The following is an 11,432-nucleotide window of genomic DNA, read 5'->3' as shown; positions in this document are numbered from 1 at the left end:
ACAGACAGACAGACAGACAGGTAGATAGATAGATAGATAGATAGATAGATAGATAGATAGATAGATAGATAGATAGATAGATAGATAGATAGATAGATAGATAGATAGATAGATAGATAGATATGGTTTGCATTTCTTGCATTGCCATTGCTTGTTTTACACCCATTAGTTCATTAATTCATTGATTGTGCTCACCTGTGCCTTATATGCTCTCTGCTCTTAAGTACATTTTCCAGTATTGGCTTCATATCGATAGATGAATCGTTCTGAAACAGCTCAGGATTCTAGGCTATTCATCACAACTACACCTGCGGAGCCTGTCTTCTAATTTAGCCTGAAACAGACAGGCCTCTATCAGTCAAAAGACTTACAACTCACAGGACGTCCCCTCCGCCAGCAATCACGTCTGACATGTTTAGACCCCATGAGCCGTCTGTAAGTGAGAACTGTTAAAATATCTCCTCATTGTGAGTCTTCACTGCCAACAAAAATAGTGTGAACTCATCTGTCAAGCTCTGTCATCTAAAACGACAAGCAATATTTCATTCATCCTGACCAAATGTTTAAGAGAGCGTAAGCATAAAGAGACACGGTGGAAAACTAAATGACATAAAGACCTTTCAGAGTGATGACTGAGAAATGATCATCATTATACGCCATTCTTTAAAATTGATACATTCAATAGCTTTGACAAATGTAAATATGAACCCCTATAGTCGGAGATGATACTCTAGGCACACAAAGTAAAAAGTAAAGAAAACTAACTTTTAAGGTGAAGATTGATATGAATATAAATATAAATAAAGACTGTAAGAAATATCTGTCAATTAGCAGTTTACTGATTTTCTGATTCATGTTTTATGCTATGTTTTTTGCTTTTGTTCTCTATTTATTTATGCTTTTAAAGTGCATTATGGGACCTTGATTTTTCTTCCAACAACTTTTAACCTTGAAAGTTTCACAAAGTGACTTTTATTAACATTGTTAACAGTTTAAAGTGACAAATTATCTAGAATGGTGTTGTATATCATGGTACAAAAACTTTGTAATAAAGAGCCAGTACACCACCTGACAAAAGTCTTTTCATCAGTCTCAGTTGCAAGAGCAACTAATAATAACCTGACTTCTTGTTGATCATTTGGAAAAGTGGCTGAAGGTCGATTTTTCAGATGAACCATCTGTTGAACTGCATCCCAAATCATCACAAATACTGCAGAAGACCTATTGGAACCCGCATGGAACCAAAATTCTCACAGTATTCAGTCAAGTTTGGTGAAGTAAAAATCATGGTTTGGGGTTACATTCAGTATGGGGCATGCAAGAGATCTGGAAAGCGGATGGCAACATCAACAGCCCGAGGTATTAAGACATTTGTGATTTGTCACCAGACATGAACATTATTGAGCATGTCTGGGGTAAGATGAAGGACGAGGCATTGAATATGAATCAAGTAGCTCAAACTACTACTAACCGGCGGACGAGCAACAACATCAATCATAAGGTAAACACAAAACATCTGGACCTCTTTCATGGGACATGACACTTGCTCCATTGGGCTCGCAGCTCTCAGGACTGCGCACACTTGGTGCAGCTATCAAGCCGACCTATCACATCGTTGTAGCGTGTAGTTACAGTTTTTGAGAGGTGCGCATCAGCGTTGGCGTCAGCCACTGAGAGGACTATGCGACCATGTCAATGCTGCGTCGGACCATATGCGTATGCTTGAAGCAGAAGTATAAATCAGCAACTCTCAGGTAACCTTATTTTACATTAAAGATGGGTACAATTAATGTCATGTTTTATCATTTAATGTATCAATATTTTCTACAGTTATTTTGTAACTAATTCAGATGCAACCATAGCAAATTATTGTCATTAAATCATTTCATTTTTAACAATTTACTTTTGATTTAACATCAACACTTAATTGCTCCATATTGCAATCCAATACAATTACATAACAGTAATGCTCTCCCACATGTTTATTATAAATGCCCTTATTTCCTTTTTTGGTATAAGATTGCAGAAGGATAGCTTGACTAGAAATGTGAAGTTTACACTATTATACTACTTTTTAGTCATTTGACAGATTCGACAGAATTGTTAAATTTTGTCCTGTTTTAGATAAACAAGAGTGTCAAAATTGCTTTTACTACAAAACCCAAGCTGGTGAGAAAACTGTAAAGGCATATTGTTCAGTGTCTGCATAAATCAGAGAGATGCCCAAACTAGGGCCTGTGGGTCAAATTGGCCCATGTTAACGATGGATTTGGCCTGCCATCCCACCTGAGAAGAAAGGGAGAATGATGCGGAAAGTTGGGGCGAACGCCTTCAATAGAGATCATCACTTTTAATTGATCATAACATTTTGTTAGTTTAATTGTTGAGGACAATGACTTTTGCCGAGCAAATCAGGCAAGTCAAAGCAGGTGCAGCTTGCCTCATATACTCCGTATTGAACTTCATTTTTTATACATGGGATTGTTTTTATTGTAGTGAGTACATTGTAAAATATATAAAATAATTATATATATATATATATATATATATATATATATATATATATATATATATATATATATATATATATATATATATATATATATATATATATATATATATATATATTATTAGGGACTAAGCCAATAAGAAAATTCCTGAATGAATAATTGTTAATACCATTAAAATATAATTTCTACTTAAGCTTATAGCTTATATATGAATAAATTAGGAATTTACCAAGCCAACTTTACTGTAATAATTTGGTATTTATAACTTTGGCCCACCACCCTTAGTCAAGTTTGGTTTTTGGCTCTTCATAGAAAAAAGTTTGGGCACCCCTGGCATACATAGTGCATTTTCCCTTTGTAGGGAAGTATACACTGTTAAAAATGCTGGGTTCAACAAAACCAATTTTTGTTAATACAACATGAAATAATTAAGTTAACTTATTATTTTTTTTACAAATGTAAGTAAATTGAACAAAACAATTGAGGTTTCCCCAAACTAACTGAAAAATTGTGTTGTTTGAGCTCAGTCTAAATAAGTAGTTTGGACAAACAGCAAATGTCATGTTGCGTGTAGTCTTCAAAGCCATAGTGGAACCTTGATTCATTCTATATGTTTAAACAGCTTTCTTGTGTTGCTGAAAGCTAAAGTTGTTCTGTGTTTATGTTTTTTGGGAGGGAACGCACAGCTCTTCCCTTAATTACGTAGCACCAGCAGGCCATCAATGAGCCGTGAAGTCTCTATTGTTTGAGGAGTGGTTCTCCTGTCACAGTCTTGGAGACCTCTTCACTTCAAGACAACTGGAATGAAAGACCAAAGTCAATATTTAGGCCAGACAGAGACAAAGTTGGGTCTCAAATGACACTGAATACTACGCACTTAAACACCATGGACTTATACACTCAACTGGATAGTGCATGTGTTTAGTGTCAATCAAAATGGAACACTAAAGATTTTTACTAAACGGAAATTCAAACCATTTTCCAACCATTTCCAAATTAATGAAATAAAGACCAAATACCATGAGCACAACCACGTACATAAGCAAACTGTTGTAATTCCAACACAGTTTACCAGATTTGGATGTAAAACCCTCAAATTACAGTCGACAGTCTGCAGTTAAAGCACATCTTGTTCGTTTCATTTCAAACCTGTTGTGTTGGTGTATTGAGACAAAAATGTTAAAATTGTGTTGATGTCCCAAGATTTATAGAGATTTATATATACAGTCGTATGCAAAAATGTGGACACCCCTCTGTGGCTGCAGAATAATGTGCTCTTTCTTTATAAGAGAAGATCGCAGTAAAATATGATTTGGTTTATAGAGAAAGCTAGATAATGCCACGCTTTCCAGACAGAAATTTGTAGCAGTAATGAGATGTGCAAAATTAAACTGAAACTAAAAACTAGGCAATTCAAAAGTTTGGGCATCCTCTCTTTTGTGTGGATTTCAAAACCTGTAATCAATTAATGCTGATTGATTACAACACAACATTTGGATTTGAGTGACTCACAGGTACAACCAATCATGAAAAGGTTATTTAAGATATGTGATTGCTAGTTGTGCTTCTCCTTATTGTGAACCTGAAGTAGCAACATGGAAACCTCAAGAGAACTTCCTAAAGACCTAAAAACTAGGATAAATGATCATCATGAATTAGGAGAAGGATGCAAAAAGCTATCACAAAGGTTGTACAGTTTTCACAGAAATATAGTAAGTAAATGGAAGGCCACAGGAACAGTTTATTGTGAAGGAAACTTGCTAGACGAAGAATGGTTAAAATGGTCACAGACAAACTACAGACCATCTCCAAAGAGCTCCAGAAAGATCTTGCTGCTGATAATGTCAATGCACATCGTTCCATAGTCCAGCGCAATCTTCACTAGAATAGCTCAATAGAAGGTGATTCAGAAGAAGACTTGTCTGCATTCTGCCAATGAGGAGAGTCATTTGAGGCATGCAAAGGCTCATTTGGACAAGCCTGAATCATTATGGAAAAATATACACAGCATCCCACGAGAAGAACCTGCTCCCTGCTGTAAAATATGGTGGAGGGTGCATCATTTTGGGGAAAAGGAGGCAAGCACAGGTTTTGGAAACCTTCTCAGAGTTGAAGGTCACATGAATTCCACCCAGTATCAGCAGATTCTGAAGAATAAGACAGAATCAGTCAAGAATCAGTCAAGAGGCTGAAGTCATAACAAGGTTGGGTGTTTCAGCAGGAAAATGATCCAAAGCACAGTTTCACATCTACCAAGTAATTCATGTTCAAACACGATACAATGTTCTAGAATGGCCTTCCCAGTCCCCAGACTTAAACATCATTCAAAATCTATGAATTGATTTGAAAAGGGCATTCATGCTCGGCACCCCTCAAACCTGACTGAACTAGAAAAATTGTGCAATGAAAAATGGCTTCAGCAAGAATTCAGGGACTTATCCTTGACTATAAGAAGCGTCTACAGCAGGGCTATAAAATTGGCAGTCCGCGGGTTTGACAGGCGCAGCGGAAGGAAGCGCTAAAGTGAACATGAATTTAACCACATGAATATTCATCTGTACTTCACAATAAACTATAGAATGGCTTCAGAACATTTGGGATATAGTATGGACAACTTTATAGTACCTTATAACGAGCTACCTTCATGGCTTAGTTGGATTATGAACACAGAATATAGTGGACGTGTAAAATGGGATTTGGATCAGTACCAGCTGGCCGATACCCTATACAAAAATATATTGAACCAATATCCAATCCAAGTATCGGCATCGGTGCATCTCTAAACAACATATTAACATTTTAATGTAGAAAAAACAACATTAAGGAGGTCTTAAGAAGCAAAAATACAGCATATGGGCTGTTATATTGCTGTTTGTCATCACTTTTAATGCAAGTCATATCTCTTCGGCCCCTTATTTGGGATGCTTTTCATGAACTGGCCCTCGTGACAAACTAATTGCATATCCCTGGTCTACAGGCTGTAAAAGGTGACTGTACAACATATTGATGCCATTATTCTGTTGGGGTGCGCAACATTTTTGCACTTTTCTTTTGTTAAGACTTAAATTGCATTGCATCTTTTGATTTTTCAGAATCAGAATCAGAAAGAGCTTTATTGCCAGGTATGTTCACACATACGAGGAATTTGTTTGACAGAGCTTCTACAGTGCAACAGAATTACAGAAACAGGACAAAAAAACTGATAATAAATATATATTTAAAATAGAAGTAAGTAGTGATTGCAAAAATATAAACTGACAAGTGTATGTACAGGTATATTACTATATATAACATTGTATGTGCAGCTGTTGCGTGCAAATAGGCATGTAAAGTGTGTTGTTAAATAAGTGTATATGTGTATAAAAATGTAAAGCAAGTAGTGATGTTTGTTCCAAAGTTATTATCAAGTGTTCATTAGATGGATTGCCTGAGGGAAGAAACTGTTTCTGTGTCAGGCTGTTCTGGTGCGCAGTGCTCTGTAGCATCGACCAGAAGGTAAAAGTTTAAAGAGGCAGTGTGCTGGGTGCGAGGGGTCCAGAGTGATTTTGGCAGCCCTTTTGCTTGCTCTAGATATGTACAGTTCAGGAAGAGTAGGGAGGGTTTTACCAATGATTTGCTAAGCAGTCTGAACTATTCGATATAGTCTTCGGAGGTCGGATTTGGTAGCTGAGCTAAACTGCACAGTTGTTCACGTGCAGATGACTGATTCAATAATGGATAAATAAAGGCTATGTCTGAACTAAAATGTTCTTTTTTCCCTAGGGTATTAAATATATCTGATTTAATTTGCTGATTTGAAAGGCCAGCAGACTATGGCTTGCAACTATGAAAATTATCAGAGGTGCACAAACTTTTGCATAAGACAGTATATATATATATATATATATATATATATATATATATATATATATATATATATATATATATATATATATATATATATATATATATATATATATATATATATATATATATATATATATGTGTATGTATGTATGTATGTATGTATGTATGTATGTATATATATATATATATATATATATATATATATATATATATATATATATATATATATATATATATGTATATATATATATATATATATATATATATATATATATATATATATATATATATATATATATATATATATATATATATATATACATATATATATTATTATTATATATATATTAAACAGAGCTATATATTATAGGAACTATTTTATTTGGGCAATTTTTATTTCTGCTAATCTTTTATTTACGCCACAAAAATATTTAAGACTTGCTTGTTTAAAATATCCAAGAGAACGTTATAGCATTATAAATTTACATGATAGCCTAAACCCCAGACATTAAGCCATCTAAAGTGCATTTATCTTTTTAAAGGATGTTTAGGTATTCCACGGGAAAAAGAGAAGAATTATCCAGTGCAAACATGAGCGCTTTTGCTCTCCTTCAATACATTATTTGAAAAATTAGACCTACAGAACAGCCCATCATAAAATGACACAACATGCTTAGGATCAGAGAGTGCACCATATTTCAGTACGGGATAACGCCTGCCTACTAGAAGTGCTCGGAGGCTCCATTGCATTGACGTCCTGTATAGCTCATTCAATGACTTATGGAGCCTCTTTTATTTTCTACCCAATTTGTTCAGGATGAGCTCTGATCCACCTAAAGAGAGGAAATTTGAACATTGCTTCCGTTGTTTGTTTTCTTTGGCCCTGTCGAGAAAAAAAAAATGCTGTGCTGTAAAGATTTCCCCAGTCTAAACATGCTGCCCCGGGTCATGCTAGTTTTGGACTTTAGTGAATCCATGAATGCTCCGACATGGACTTCCAGAAAAGTGAATTTCAGGTGACCTATGGATTACTTTGGCTTTCGAGTTTACATTCTTTTGTGGCATTTCCTCTGAAAATAGAGGAAAAGCTTCCCACAAGAATGAAAATTTTATTTTCATTTACTCACCCGACCATCAGCTCTATCCCGAATAAATTTCTTTCTTCCGTGAAGCACAATAAGAGATGTCAGGCGGAATATCAGAAGTGATCTTTTCCATGCAAAGAAATTAGATGTTGGTTCATACTGGCGAGGTCTGAAAATAAGAAAAAAGCACCACATAAACATAAATTATGATTTTTTTTTAGCATTTTTGTTTTGTTTATTAGTTTAAATACATACAAATTTTAAAAGCAATGTGCTCTTGCGTGAGAAGCAAAATAAAAAAAACCTAAAAAGTCTATATATATAAATATATATATATATATATATATATATATATATATATATATATATATATATATATATATATATATATATATATATATATATATATATAAATATATATATCCATCCATCCATCCATCCATCCATCTATCTATCTGAAGAACTAAGGACATATAATTACAGGTGAACACGATTAATGAGCCAATGTGTAAAAAAACAAACACTATCTATCTATCTATCTATCTATCTATCTATCTATCTATCTATCTATCTATCTATCTATCTATCTATCTATCTATCTATCTATCTATCTATCTATCTATCTATCTATCTATCTATCTATATTAACTTAAAGAGTCAGTCCACCCTGATATCATGTTTTAAACTTTAGTTGATGTGGAATGTAGCTGTGTGAACATAAATAACATTTCTGATTGTAAGATGCTTAAAGTTCAAAGCAAAGGGCGACATTGGATTTTACAGAGTTAGCTTAGCAAGCCTACAAGCGAACAAAGTTTGGCGAATACAAAAATAATAATAATAATAATAATAAATCCAGGGCTAATGAGATCACAAAGGCTTCCGCTATGTGCATTCATCACGTGAACACACCTCGCACAACGAAAGTATTTTCTCAGAGCTTGTTCTGTTTTTGTATTCGGGCTTCCAAAGGATACAACACAAAAAGAGAGGTGGTTACAATTCATTTTTAATTATATTCCAGAGAATTATTAATATATATATATAGTTGTAGGATTTGACAAAGGACAGCTTCCAGAATCTCGTACTGGATTCAGCTAAAAACTCCTCCAACCGATGAAGCAGTGGATTTTTATTTGTTAAAGTTGATCTATAACTTGCATAATGTCTAGTGTTAACAGTATGTTGTAGCGATAACGTAAACATGGATGTAAATAATGGCAAATGTTGTTTGGCACCGCTAACATTTTAGCTACAAATTCATAGTTGTCAGTCAAACTGCTTTAAATACCCACAATCTTCAGCAGTGTCTCTCTATGCATCCGCTTTCCATGCGTTCTACATCACAAATAACAAATTCGCAAAACATTTATGAACGTTTTATATTACTTACATATGCTTATTCCAAACATATGTAAAAGAGACTTGTCAGAATTTATTTTTGAGAGCAGGCGTGAGGTTCAGCTATGTGCTCTTAATTTTCTGTCTGATTCAGATTCAAACTAATACGGCTAACAGCTACTCTGACTGACAGTATTTACACAGCAGATGCAAAGCATGTGCATGTGATGCTGGTGACATGGAGCCAATCCGTGAATCACAGCACATTATGTTAGCTGCCCAATCAGAGCCTCATAAGGGTGGGCCTTTCAGACGAACCAGGAAATATGACAGTGATTTTCATGTTAGCCAAGTAGCTGAATATAGTAAGTAAGATTTATCAAAAAATACATGTTATATATTTTTTTTAATCCAGAGATAGCTGTTCATAAATATTTTTTTCATGTTTTACACTCACTTTTCAGCACATTTATTGACATTAGGAATGTTTAGAAATCTGTTCTAGACAACAGGCAAAACAACAGTAATGTATAATATTCTTTATTATTATTATTATTATTATTATTATTATTATTATTAAATAATAATAATAATGTGTAGGGGAAAGTTACTTTTGAAAGTAGTCCATTACAATATTGAGTTACTCCCTTCAAAGTAACTAATTTTGTTACTCAGTTACTTTTTATGGAAAATAATGTGCTATATTACTTTTGAGTTACTTTTGCCGAGGCTTGATCTCTTTCAGAACTTGCAGGTGTTTTGCATAGTTACTTTACAGAGAAGCTCTGCATTTAACAGCTATATAACCTACACCTTCATTTTCCTTTAAAAAAAAATGTAGCATACATTTCATTTACACTGCGGTGGCGCAGTGGGTAGCATGTTCGCCTCACAGCAAGAAGGTCACTGGTTTGAGCCTCAGCTGGGTCAGTTGGCGTTTCTGTGTCAAGTTTGTCATGGGTTTCAGCCAGGTGCCCCGGTTTCTTCCACAGTCCAAGGACATGTGCTATAGGTAATTTGGGTAAGCTAAATTGTCTGTAGTGTATGTGTGTAAATGAGTGTGTATGGATGTTTCCCAGTGATGGGTTGCAGCTGGAAGCCACTGTGTCAAACATATGCTGGATAAGTTGGCGGTTCATTCCGCTGTGGCAACCCCAGATTAATAAAGGGACTAAGCTAATTATTATAAGCTAATTATAATTATTAATATTTTTATTTTAAGTAAAGACAAAAACACATTAAGTCAGGATAACTCCAGACACACTGATCGACAAGAGGATCCACAAAACATATAAGGGTTAAAAGTTTAAAAGCTATTAACTTTGTGGTTCTACAAAGTATCAAAATTAGATATTCATCTGTGTTTCCATAACCATAGTGTACTCAGCAGGATTAAAGGTGTAAGGAGATTTGAGGGGAGATTGTGGATGTTGGCCGATAACAGAAAGAAAAATAATCATAAGTTGTGTGACAACATATAAGAGAGGAATAAATCCTTGTTTTTCAGACCTTGTACTGAACCCATTGTTTAAAAAAGCAAATAACGATTAAAAGCTTTAGTCAAAACTCTATTCATGTAAATATCTGTGTGAGAAACTTTTTATTTTCTGTTTAAAGCACCATCTGTGTGAGAACCAAATCATGCAGAAAAACCAGAGGAATATTAAAATACAATATGACGACTCATTCAGAAGATGAGAGAGAGAGTGCTGACCATCGACTGTTATTTCTGTCCTAATTTTGCCGTAGAAGCATTACATGCATAGTTGAAGTTTATAAAACCTTATCCAATAATATTAAACAAAGTTAGAGTGTTAAAATGATGGCACCACACAAAAACCCTGAATGTATAAACTAACGGGTGAAAATCTGTCTCCCAAATTCCTTTACAGAGTTCATATAAAGCTTCTTCAGTCTTTCTTCAACAAAAAGACTGATACAAATCCAGAGTGTATTTTCCAGCCCAGGCTCATTCTGAAAACATAGTGCCGTGGACGTTTCTGGAGACTGCGAATTATGTAGTGGCATTAAATTTTTTAAGCGAACGCTATGGGGCGGTGTAACGCCCTTCCTTTTGGAGCTTACCGGCTGACTGCTTACCTCCATATGGAAGGCTTTCCCGCTGCAACCAGTTTGTCCAGTTAGCTCGTCGAGTACGTTGGCGGACTTGAGACGCAGAGAGAACCTGACCAAGACGACAACCGGGTTTGAGTCCGCTTCCAGAGTTCAGGTAAGACAAAAACAGAATCCAAAAAACAAAATGAAAGAGTGAACAGCAGGGTGAGAATGTGGTCAAATTCGAAAACGTGGTAAAAATCAGACAAGAGCTTTCCTTTTTTCAACCCAAGCTCATTCTGGAAACGTAGCCCCATGGACGTTTCTGGAGACTGCGATTTATGTGGCCGGAGGTACGTATGGCCGCGTTTTTTTTATTTTTATGGAGCGAACGCTGAGGGGCGGTGTGACGCCGCTCCGCTCCTCTTCTTTGCGCTCGCCGGCTGACAGCTCGCCTCCGTGTGGAGGGCTTTCCCGCCTCAACCAGTTAGTCTGCTTAGCTCGTAGCGTTACGTCGGCGGAGCGGAGCGGAGGCCCAGAGGGAGGAGGAGCCGGCCACGGCGTTAACCGAGATCGAGTCCGGGGAAGAGCGGTT

General features: G+C 35.6%; 2 long non-coding RNA genes across 2 annotated transcripts in view; one reads left to right on the top strand and one right to left on the bottom strand.

Moving 5' to 3' along the window:
- Window positions 1-895: 895 nt before the first annotated feature.
- On the top strand, window positions 896-4,699 carry LOC147835409 (uncharacterized). Its single transcript, XR_015500134.1, has 3 exons — window positions 896-1,059; window positions 1,421-2,169; window positions 2,635-4,699. It is a non-coding gene; the product is annotated as an uncharacterized LOC147835409 (long non-coding RNA).
- Window positions 4,232-11,432, bottom strand: part of LOC147842429 (uncharacterized) — a 96,403-nt gene continuing 89,202 nt past the window's right edge. Inside the window, exons 2-3 of the long non-coding RNA XR_015500100.1 lie at window positions 7,484-7,610; window positions 4,232-4,657 (exon numbers count right to left, since the gene is read on the bottom strand). This is a non-coding gene — a long non-coding RNA (uncharacterized LOC147842429). The remainder of the gene's footprint in view (window positions 4,658-7,483; window positions 7,611-11,432) is intronic.

This window comes from Danio rerio, chromosome 9 (genome assembly GCF_052040795.2).
Source record: "Danio rerio strain M-AB ecotype USA chromosome 9, GRCz13ab, whole genome shotgun sequence".
Taxonomy (NCBI): Eukaryota; Metazoa; Chordata; class Actinopteri; order Cypriniformes; family Danionidae; genus Danio; species Danio rerio.
This window is presented reverse-complemented; position numbering and strand designations above follow the sequence as displayed.